Source organism: Pinus tabuliformis, chromosome 2_2, assembly GCF_031772625.1.
Source record: "Pinus tabuliformis cultivar Carrire ecotype Pingquan chromosome 2_2, CPIR1, whole genome shotgun sequence".
Taxonomy (NCBI): domain Eukaryota; kingdom Viridiplantae; phylum Streptophyta; class Pinopsida; order Pinales; family Pinaceae; genus Pinus; species Pinus tabuliformis.
The window spans coordinates 544,430,457-544,440,920 of NC_142300.1; the positions used below are offsets into that span (position 1 = coordinate 544,430,457).

The following is a 10,464-nucleotide window of genomic DNA, read 5'->3' on the forward strand; positions in this document are numbered from 1 at the left end:
GATTTAATTTCTTGTTCAGTGTCACTTGTTTCAAAGAGAAGTTCAAGGAAAGATTGTTGAGTTACTGTGCTACTTTCTCCTTTTATAGAGGATTCAGGGAAATGTTTCTTCTGTGATTTCTGTGCTACTATAATTTGCCTCTCGATGAGTGTGAGTCTTTGCCCTGATTTTTGTTTATCCTCTAATGTTTGTATGGTGACTTCCTCAGCTGATGTTGAGTGTTCAACTTTTCCTAAAGGGTCTGCTCTTGATGGTAGGTTAGTTTTTGGATGGGGGGTTTTTATGAATCTACCTTTATTATGTCTAGATCTAGGCATAAGTAAACATGATGAATTAAAATTAAATCTATGTTTTTTTTTTTTTTTTTCGAAATCCTCTAACTACGCCTCCCCGGCAACGGCGCCAAAATGTAGTGGCCAATCTAGGGTGCTAGATTAGACTAGATTTATTGTCAACCAGGGTAAGTAAACTTCGAGGCATGTGTCTACAGTCTATAGACATAAAGGATTCCTAACTAAGTGTTTATTGTGATAGGTTACAATACTCCTTTACAGAAGGTTAAGATATGTTTCCTCTCACCTTAACGCTCAGATCGCCTAACTTATCTAACTGTCCTAAGGATACAACGTATTGCTAAACTGAGATTTTAATCCTCTTACAAGGATGCTATGCACAAAAGCTCTGTCTAGTTAACACTTAAGCATTCATGAAAAATCAAAAGCACACTAAAGTTTAAATGCATGAAAAACAGAGTCTATGGAGATGCTTTAAAATATAACGATGGATCAACTCTCTTACAAGATATGGTTCAATGATCTAAAGATAAAATCTTCAAGCTATCACCATAAATACCATTTGTGAGAATTTCTAATCAATCGACAAAGTCATAAACATGGAAATAACACTAAACAATATGCATTCTATTCAAATTCAAAAAACTGCTAAGGAAATGAAATTAACAGTATACCAATCCACGCAGAGCCCGTCCACGTTTCAATGGTATACTGAATTAAACTCAAGCAATGAGAGTATTAATTCATAAACATTGCTGGAGTAAAACCGTGACTATATTTAAGTGCTGAAGATTGAAATCACATACAAGAGTTCTGTTCTCAAACGGTGCACAGAGATAATAATCGTAACTGTTCTTGAAAACAAAAATAATACATAGTCCCTTTCCTGCCTGTCCCTATCTGAATCGAATGTACATTCATTAAGCAGATGTTTCTGCTTTTACAATGGAATGATTTTTGGTCATTTCTAATCTAAACTGATTTCCAAAAAAACAAAACGAAACCGGTTTGGGAAACCATGGCTTTTATTGCCTTTGTAACCAAAAGGTTGGGGTTTGACCAGCGTGGACCGCATAACCAGGAGCTTTTGATTTGTTGTAGAATCGATTTTTCACCATGCATGTACATTCCAGGTCTCATTCCTGTCCATTGCTTTGGCTTGCCTGTCATGCCACGTGTCAGATGATAAACCATTTACAGGATGTTATGACTTCATGTAATCTTTTTATTGAAAATTCCTAATTTCTAACATAAAAATTCATAAATTAACTTTAATGCAAACTAACAACTATAATGCTATTAATTAATCAATTTCAAGGGATATAAGGGGTCTATGGAGGAAAAAGGTAGACAAATGATGGTGTTTCTAGAAGAAAAAGATGGTAATGGAATGGTACCAACACATCCCATTCGTAATTTGAAAGAAAAACAATTAACCTCGACTTCTACAATAAATTGGTAACTATTTCAAGTTATCATCAGTCTCAACTAGCTTACATGATACAATAGTGTCAACCTAGAGAAGCTAGATTACACTATACAACAATCTCAGCCTAGGGAAGTTGTAGGATATTCAAGAAAAGATGTCCATGAAAATGCAAGTCACCGGCAACGCAATAGGAAAACCCTATATTAAAGAGGTCAACACGCTAAATCTTAGACCATGCCACATATGAAAGGGTATATCATAATTGTAGAGTACATAGCTATTTAAAAATGGTTTGTGAATATTATCATAGCTCCATCATAGAGATATCAGAAGATAACAATAGAAACAATTACTGAATATATTGTACCGTACCTGTAACACCCCCTCCTAAATTATTATTATTATTATTATTATTATTGGTTTAATTTCAGCGTTGGTGAGGTTATATAATGGTCATGGCATACTTCTAATTCAATTAGGTTTTCTTTTACACTTGGGTTACTCATTATGTAACACCATTCCTTGAAGGACTGGATGTGTAAATTATGGAGATAACTCTCTGCTTCATAACTACTGATGTTGTAAGTCATATGGTGATGACTACGTTAAATACATAGAAGGTGTATCACATACTAACAACGCTCAACCTGTATGTTAGTTGTACATGTGCTAACTGTAGAATGGTTTTAACTTGTAGACTCATGTGCTAGTTAGAATAATTAATTGTAATCAGGGAGCAATTCTTTTTGTTTGTACATAGATTTATGTCTAATCCACCAGATTTCCAAATGCACAATTCATTATATTGATCCTATCACTAATAAGGTAGCATGATGAATAAATTCTCTTTACATATATGAATATATGGAAATCAATAATGGTGATTGCGATGAAAACCTAGGTTTTTTTTGCATATATAAGAAATAGTTAGAGGTACTTTCCATATTCCAGAGCTCCACATGCTAGCACTTAAAGCAACTATGGAAATTTTCACCCTAATATAAACTTGAAGTGATAGACCAAGATTTTATGCAGTTGTTATACAAAAATCCTTTAAGGCAACAAACCATCATAGTAACCTTTAGAAATCAATCTCTAAGAAACCTGAGACCAGCATTAAGGATAGGATGTGATACACCTAGTTCAAATCAGTATACAAAGAATCTATATTAAGTATGGTTGTACCACTTTGCGTGTGAAAAGACAGACAATATATATACCTATATTGGTTTATGTTACAATCCATATGCATTATTGAAATTGAACCATCAGTTAACATTCTAAGTTCCTAATGACATAGGTACCATATCAAGAATTAATTGTCTATGTACCGGTGCTTAGCACGGTTACACACTCAAGTGATGGATATCTCTCATACAAATATCAACCTATGCATCTGAAATTACACAAAATGTTCAAATTAGTCTTAAGCTACTATTATAGTTTAATAGATTCCAAGACTCAACTGCCTTTTGTAAAATTTGTAAGCATAGTGCACATATATTTTCAGTGGATTAACACAAACATACCAAAGTTTGGATAGTCCACAAGTTTTGTTATCAATGGGAAACACGTTGGTGACAATAATAACATTGATCCACTAGATGAGCAGTTCAACGATGACCATTTCCCTGCTGCTATAGCAAGACATTCTGCCCAGTAACAAAACATGACTACATAGGTTTGGTAACATCACTTTATACCCTATAATAAGGTAAATAATAACATCATGCTTAACCATAAAGGACACCACATCTGGAAACAATATGTTTTAATTACTTATGACATCATAGCCAATGAGAAATACACCATGACATTGCTTTGACAACATTCCCAACCGTGATTACACAAGGATAACCTATTTTATCTATCATATGTCTATAGAAATTCTTGTAATAGAGCAATGCATAACAATTTCACTCGATGGCTACACAATTAGAAAGCTACAAAATTGCATACAGTCCCAAGTTTCTTTGTTGTCTATGAAGGAATTCTAGTAAAATTATAGTGACTAATATAGTACAAGCTCCTCTTCTCGATTTTATACATATGTATGAGAAGACTAGTAGGTGTGTAGTTATTATAGAGGTCGCATAAAAATGAATGCTAGGAACAATAGTAATAACAACTGATCTTATACAAGGAACTAACAGGGATAGAGTTATCATAGGCCACCTTCAATCAATGCTACATCAGGAACGAAGTTATAGCAAGCCACCATTAATATGCCCAATTTTGTGCATAAAATAAGTAATGTCACTCAAGGTGTCCTCAAAACATTGGGCTATTTTCATATGAACCTCACGAATTGCAATCAAGGCAATAAGGAATATTCTACCCTAATATCATAAGGTTTATTAAGGTGCCCAATCTTAATGAGACTTAAGACCTTTCCAGACCTTGCCTTAGGTTTAATGTTCCGTAAGAACAATATCGACCTAGAGGTCATGTAAAATATCACGCTTGGGGAAATACAATTATCATATGGGGTAGCCACGATGACTAATTGTACAACAATCTCCATGACTACAAAATCAGCCATAATACCTAAATGGACAACATTGTGCATGAATACAAATTGTCCATCCTATATATGGCTTCAAAGTAACTATGAAATATCATGCAATTTAACAAGTAATTGCAATTCTATAACCATGATATGTGGTGAACTACCTAGACAAATTCTGAGCATCTGAGCATCATAGTTAGTAGGATACCTTTGAATGGACATATGGATCAGCTTCATGATTTTCCTCCAAACCATTGACAACTTCCAACTATGCAGCTACCAACTCCTAGCTTGTCAAACCTATCCCAATGATCAGAGCAGGGTTCTAGAGGTCTGTCCCACATCAACCATGCATATTGTTGTTTAATTGAAGGCTTATACAGGGGTTCCAAAGGTAGTTTTTGCTACACCCATTAGTCAACGGACTCCAGAGATAAAAATCTCCACCCATCAGTCAGTAAGGGATTCCAGAGATAAAAATCTCCACCCTCATCTTAGGGGTTCTAGAGATTTGCCTCTACCCTGAGGTTTCTCAGCAACTCCACCCAATGCTGGGACTATAGAGTATTCCAACTCTAAGCACTCAACAAGGATATGGAAAGGAAACTAATCTAGGTTAGCACGAGGCCTCACCCTTTTATCCAATGAGTGAGTCCATAGACGGAGAATCTCCACCCTCTGTCAACTCGAATAACCTAGAGAAATTGGCTAATAATTTAATTTGCAGCAACCGAGACTTTACAACTTTGGTGTAATGGTGTAAAGGTTGACCTAGGGTTTTTCCCACCAAACCAACTCAACAATGATTAAACTAACCTATCATTATTGCAAGTTCTTATTTCTAAGTAGTAGACGAGCATTAGTGACTTTTTGGAAAACATGAAACTCTGAGTGCTTGTAAGCTGAAGGTTTGAAGTTCCAACCACTCACAACATTGGATACCTTTCAAATTGTGAATTCAATTGATATGTTTTGTATGCTCTCAGGTAACTAGAACCATGACTTGCAGGAAATAAAAGTAAAAGTTGTCAACAAGAGTGACGATCCTAAATTAACCCTTGAGATATTTTCAGTAAGAATGATACTCATTGTCACTTTGAATATGTGATTAATCTTGATGATTGTAAGAATGATACTTATCAAAAGTTATACGTGCATAGGTAGGTCGATCCTCGACTCCCCAATACAGAGGTTTTGGGATGAAAACATATTAATCCTTTAAACGCTCTTCTGGTCTTAGATGGTCTTGATAGAATAAGAATTAGCAGGGTCAATGGTTGTAAATTTTGTTGAAGCTTGTTCCTTATGCTATAGGAAGAGTAGCATACTTGTTTGATGTTCTATATGCACTGGAAGGAGAGTACACAAAACCATTGGATGATCTAGAATATGTCACCCATAGTAAAAGAGTGAAGAATGTCTAAGATTAGAAGATTCAATGTTGATGCTCTTGTTTCAAAAGGGAAGGATAACCGACCATTTATGATGCAGCCACTTCCTCAGGACAGCTTGATAGGAAGATGCAAAATTCCTGTACTCTATAACCACTACTTTGACAAGAAACACAATAATAACAGTTGCAATATATAAGTGTTTCAAATGAAGGAGTCATGGCTTAGAAATATATTAAGTAGAGGTCAATTTAGTGTATTAAATGCTGCTAGAATCCATAGGAAACTGACATAAACATTATTAAGCTACACATTATTTCTGGAAAAGGACTCTCTTAGCCCAAGTAGGTTGATATTTTCATATAAAAAATGCCCATGAATCTTGAGCATGGTAGTGATGAATGCTTTATTTTATACTTGCATTTGAATATGAAAAGAATTTGGTAGTATGGATAAGGTATATCCAAAGAAACCTTGAAGCTAGGACAGTGATTGGATTCCCCAAGTATCTACAGGCTTGTCACTTAGAGTTTTATGTGCAGACCCGCTGGAAAGTTTTAGCCAGTTGAGGCCTTATAATGATTAGGGTATACTACGGGATAATTACATCCTTGTGGAGAATATATCAGATTATATTATCCCTGTGATAAGGTTTCAGCTAGATATTCAACAACAGAAACTCAAACAATATTTAACATCTTCAAGTAACAAAAAGAAATTACCATGGCTAATGACATGCATAACATATTTCTTTGGGCCTAACAAGGTCTACAACCATCCTTTTTAGAAATCCATGGTGCTAGAATGCAGTATCTTAAGTCCACCTTTGTGTGTGTTTAATGATATTATTCAATTTCAGGTACCCAAATTCATGTACTCAATATAAACAACAGACCCTTCAGCTTACAAGCACTCAGAGTTTCATGTTTTCCAAAAAGTTCTTATTTCTGAGTAGTAGACAAGCATTAGCTAAACCAAAAAGTCACAAACTGCAACATCTCTAGTGTAGACTAAGGTTCATTTACTAACTGACGATGGACATATTTGATGCCTAGTTGGTGCCATTTTTAAGTGGTTCCTTTGGCTATCGAACGACTTATTGAATACATTTGACTTTGCTTTTTCTCCAGTTGGTCCTGGCAGAAGCAGGTAGTGGAAAAACAATTTCCAACAAGGTTTGAAATCCATTTAACTCTCCCCATGTTGAGACTCTAGTTCCATTGTACCAAAGAAAATATTAAACATAAATATGTAGTTCTTTCCTTTGTGGAAACCTATGGTGGTGAATCATTCATATTGGAGTTAGCACGGGACTGATCAGAAGGCATGTAGCTTTTGGTTTCATGGATAGAAAGGGTAACTTTCATGGTAAGGGGTTTGAAAATAATGGATTAGTGGACAATGTTGCCTCTTCAGAGTCAATTGGTATGCCCTCAAGAAAAATGGGTTCAAGGTTTGCAACTTCAGTCATACACAAGGGATCTGGAAACAACGGTGAGAATTCTCAGAATATTGATTGCCCAAACAATCAGAGCAATGTTTATAGGACCAAATCATAGAGGTCCAGAGGTTTAGGAGATGGTAATAGGGTGCAACACCTACAGAACCCAACATTGCTAAGGGCAGGACTTCCCTATCCGGACAACAACCGAGTACAAAACTAAATTCTTCTAAGTAAAAAGAAGAGTACATCCAAAGAAAATGGAGGGAAAATAATTGTTGGAGATGGTGATGGAACTAATGTTAGTGAGGCAAGGGAGTATGAGGAAAGGTTGATGAATGTTGAAAGTTTCAACAGAGACATACATTTCCCTACTCGAGCCACCACTACTTAGTACTCTGAGACGCAAGAAAGTATGGAGAATTGGATGCATGTTATTTTTTCATAGCTAGAAGGGAATGGGAATGAGTAAATTTTCATGTGCATATACTTTATTTAGACAAGCTTCAAAATGGATCCAACAATAGAATCTTGTATTAACGAGATTCATTGTAACTATTTTGCAGGCAAGAGACTTTATTGTTCATAGGATTTGTCATACATGGCCCATATTTTTCACATGGATATTGCATTTGGGGAGGCTATTCTTGCTACTTTTCATATTCTGGTTGGTTGTTGTCTTGTAGGCATCGACTCATTCCTTCATTTGGGCACATCATCCTCTTTTGTGGTTATTTGGTGCAACTTTCTTAGCTTCACCGCAATGGCAAACATTTTCAATGTTTTTTTGAGCTTGGGATTTATTGATTCAGGGTGTGGTTTTCACAATGGCATTTTTTTTTTGGCTACACAACTTCAGTTTTGACAATGGTTGTTACTAGGATGGTGGTTCTGAGTATACATGGTAGCTTTAAGATGACTAGCTTATAGACTATAGCAGCAGGTATTTCTTTTACTATTATTCATGAACATCTAGCGTTGTTGATTACAATTATTTACTCTATATATTCTGCTAGATTTCATGTGGGATGGCTTGGCATGGTTTTGTGCATGAACCTGGTTTTCATATCTAGTGACTTTTTGATTTACTTTCTAAAGAACAATCCAAAATAAGGTAAAGGGAGAGGTTTTGATCCACAATCTGAAGGGACTAATGGCATGGCAAGAAATTTCTCTCATGCATTTGGATACAGTGGTCCTCATGGTGAAGAAGGTAATTTTGGAGTCACCTGAAACTAGGACATGAGGATTAGAGTGTCCACCATTAACACGTAGACCCCCAAAAATAAGACAAAGAGAAAATAATATTGTATAGTAATAATCAATGAGAATATAATACTGTATAATAATAATCTAAGTCCACAACCCGACACCAAATTGACATATAAGATCCCCTTGTTTGTGGGACAAGGCACCCCCTCTGAAGTAATTTGATTATTTACTCTATGGAGGTGTACACACTACACACCCTACCCTCGTCCAGATTCGAACCTATGACCTCCAAAGAGAACATGTTCTTAACCGTTAAGCCCATTCAAATTGTGTGCAAGTGTGTGCATTAAAATTAGAGAAAGAAAATATTAAGATGTAAATATTTTGAACATTCAGATATAAGATCGCTAATAAAGTATAGATCATACACACACAATAATGGGAAAAAAAATTCAGGAGTCAAAAAGGAGTAAATTGCAACCAACAACCAACAACAACCATGATCTCCACTTTGTGTTGTTCTTGCAACTAGCAACACAAACCATGCACTATGTACCATGTTGCAACCTTACAACAACTCAAAAAGAGTCAAAATTTCCCTATCAACAATTGTTTACATGCATTATATGCTGCTTTGAAATCACCATACAAGCATTTTTCTTGCCACTAACAAATTAGAATGCATAGACACCAACCCAACAAAGCCCCAAAATTATTTATTTATTTTTACGCCACACTCTGCTCACCATGTCTATGCTTGAACACAATTATGGGGACAAACGGTATTCTCCATTCACCTACTATCTCTCTCATGCTATCACAAAGCTAGAATGATGACCTTCTTGATGGTGATTTCCATGGGCACAAGCATGACCTGCAAATGCAATCCACAAATGTCCATTGAGAAAGAGATTAAGCTCATGTTGGATTTGATCTCATGTAAAACTTCAACAATAAGCAACTAATGCCTCAAACAGACATAAAGAAATACATAGCAGAGCCAACAACACAACAATAGCGAATAGATAGCTAGAGCTGCAATGGTAAAAACCACCCTAGCCAAAGTTTGCATAACAAAGCCAAATGGCCTAATTCGGGTGTATGCCCACTTTATGATTTATTTGCATTTTTGGGTGGTTGTACTGTTTTCATGGGATTTACCCACATGGATTTTCACTCCATAAAATTATGGCCATTTTGAAAGTATGTATAACTCTTCCTAAACATTCTAACACACACAGGCTACCTTCAATACAACCATTGGTCACACAACATGAGGGTACCTAAAAAATCATAGAGTTTTGCATTGAGGGTACTTGTGGTTACCCTTTTGGTGGTTCAACTTGATGCGCTTAATGAAGAAGGGCAATGTCTTCTTGAGTTTAAGAGAAATCTTCATGATCAGTTTGGTAAATTGAAAAGTTGGATGTCCACCGATGAGAATCCTTGTAATTGGGAGGGTGTAAAGTGTATAAACAGTACTGGTGATCCTAGAGTATGGTCACTTGATCTCAGTGGCATGCATTTGATAGGAAGCTTGTCTCCCGCAATTTCAAATTTGACTTCTCTAAGAGTTCTTAATGTTTCAAGCAACATCCTATCAGGTAAAATACCGCCCAAGCTTGGGGACTAATTGCAACTAGAGATTCTTAATGTGAGTAGCAATAGTCTGCAAGGTCAAATCCCTCTACAGTTATGCAAGTTTTCGTCCTTGAGAAAACTTGAATTGTCTAATAATCACATTGTTGGAAATCTGCCACAAGAGCTTGGTAATCTCTCATCTCTCGAGGAGATTTTTGTCTATAACAATTATCTTACCGATGCATTGTCTATAACTTGTTAGTTTGACTACTCTTGAATTAGAACAGAAAAATTTCAGTGGATTGATTCCACCAGAAGTAGGGAACTTGGAAAGTCAGGAGAAGCATCCCTTTTCCGATAATTATTTGTTGGGTCTCCACCCCCATAAACTTGGAAATATTTTGGAAATGATAAGTTTAAATATCTCATCAAATAATCTTACAGGAAGCATTCCTCTGCATCTTGCCAATTTGTTAAACCTTGCACGACTTGACATGAGCATGAATGCTTTTACTGGCAATGTCCCAAATGAGTTGGGAAATCTCGCTTGTTTAGAATTAATGAAGCATTCTGATAACAAACTGTCAGGAAAAATACCTGGTATTCTT

General features: G+C 35.9%; 1 pseudogene; it reads left to right on the forward strand.

Moving 5' to 3' along the window:
* The first annotated feature begins 6,965 nt into the window (after positions 1 to 6,965).
* On the forward strand, positions 6,966 to 8,296 carry LOC149193775 (uncharacterized; annotated as a pseudogene).
* The last annotated feature ends 2,168 nt before the right edge of the window (positions 8,297 to 10,464 follow it).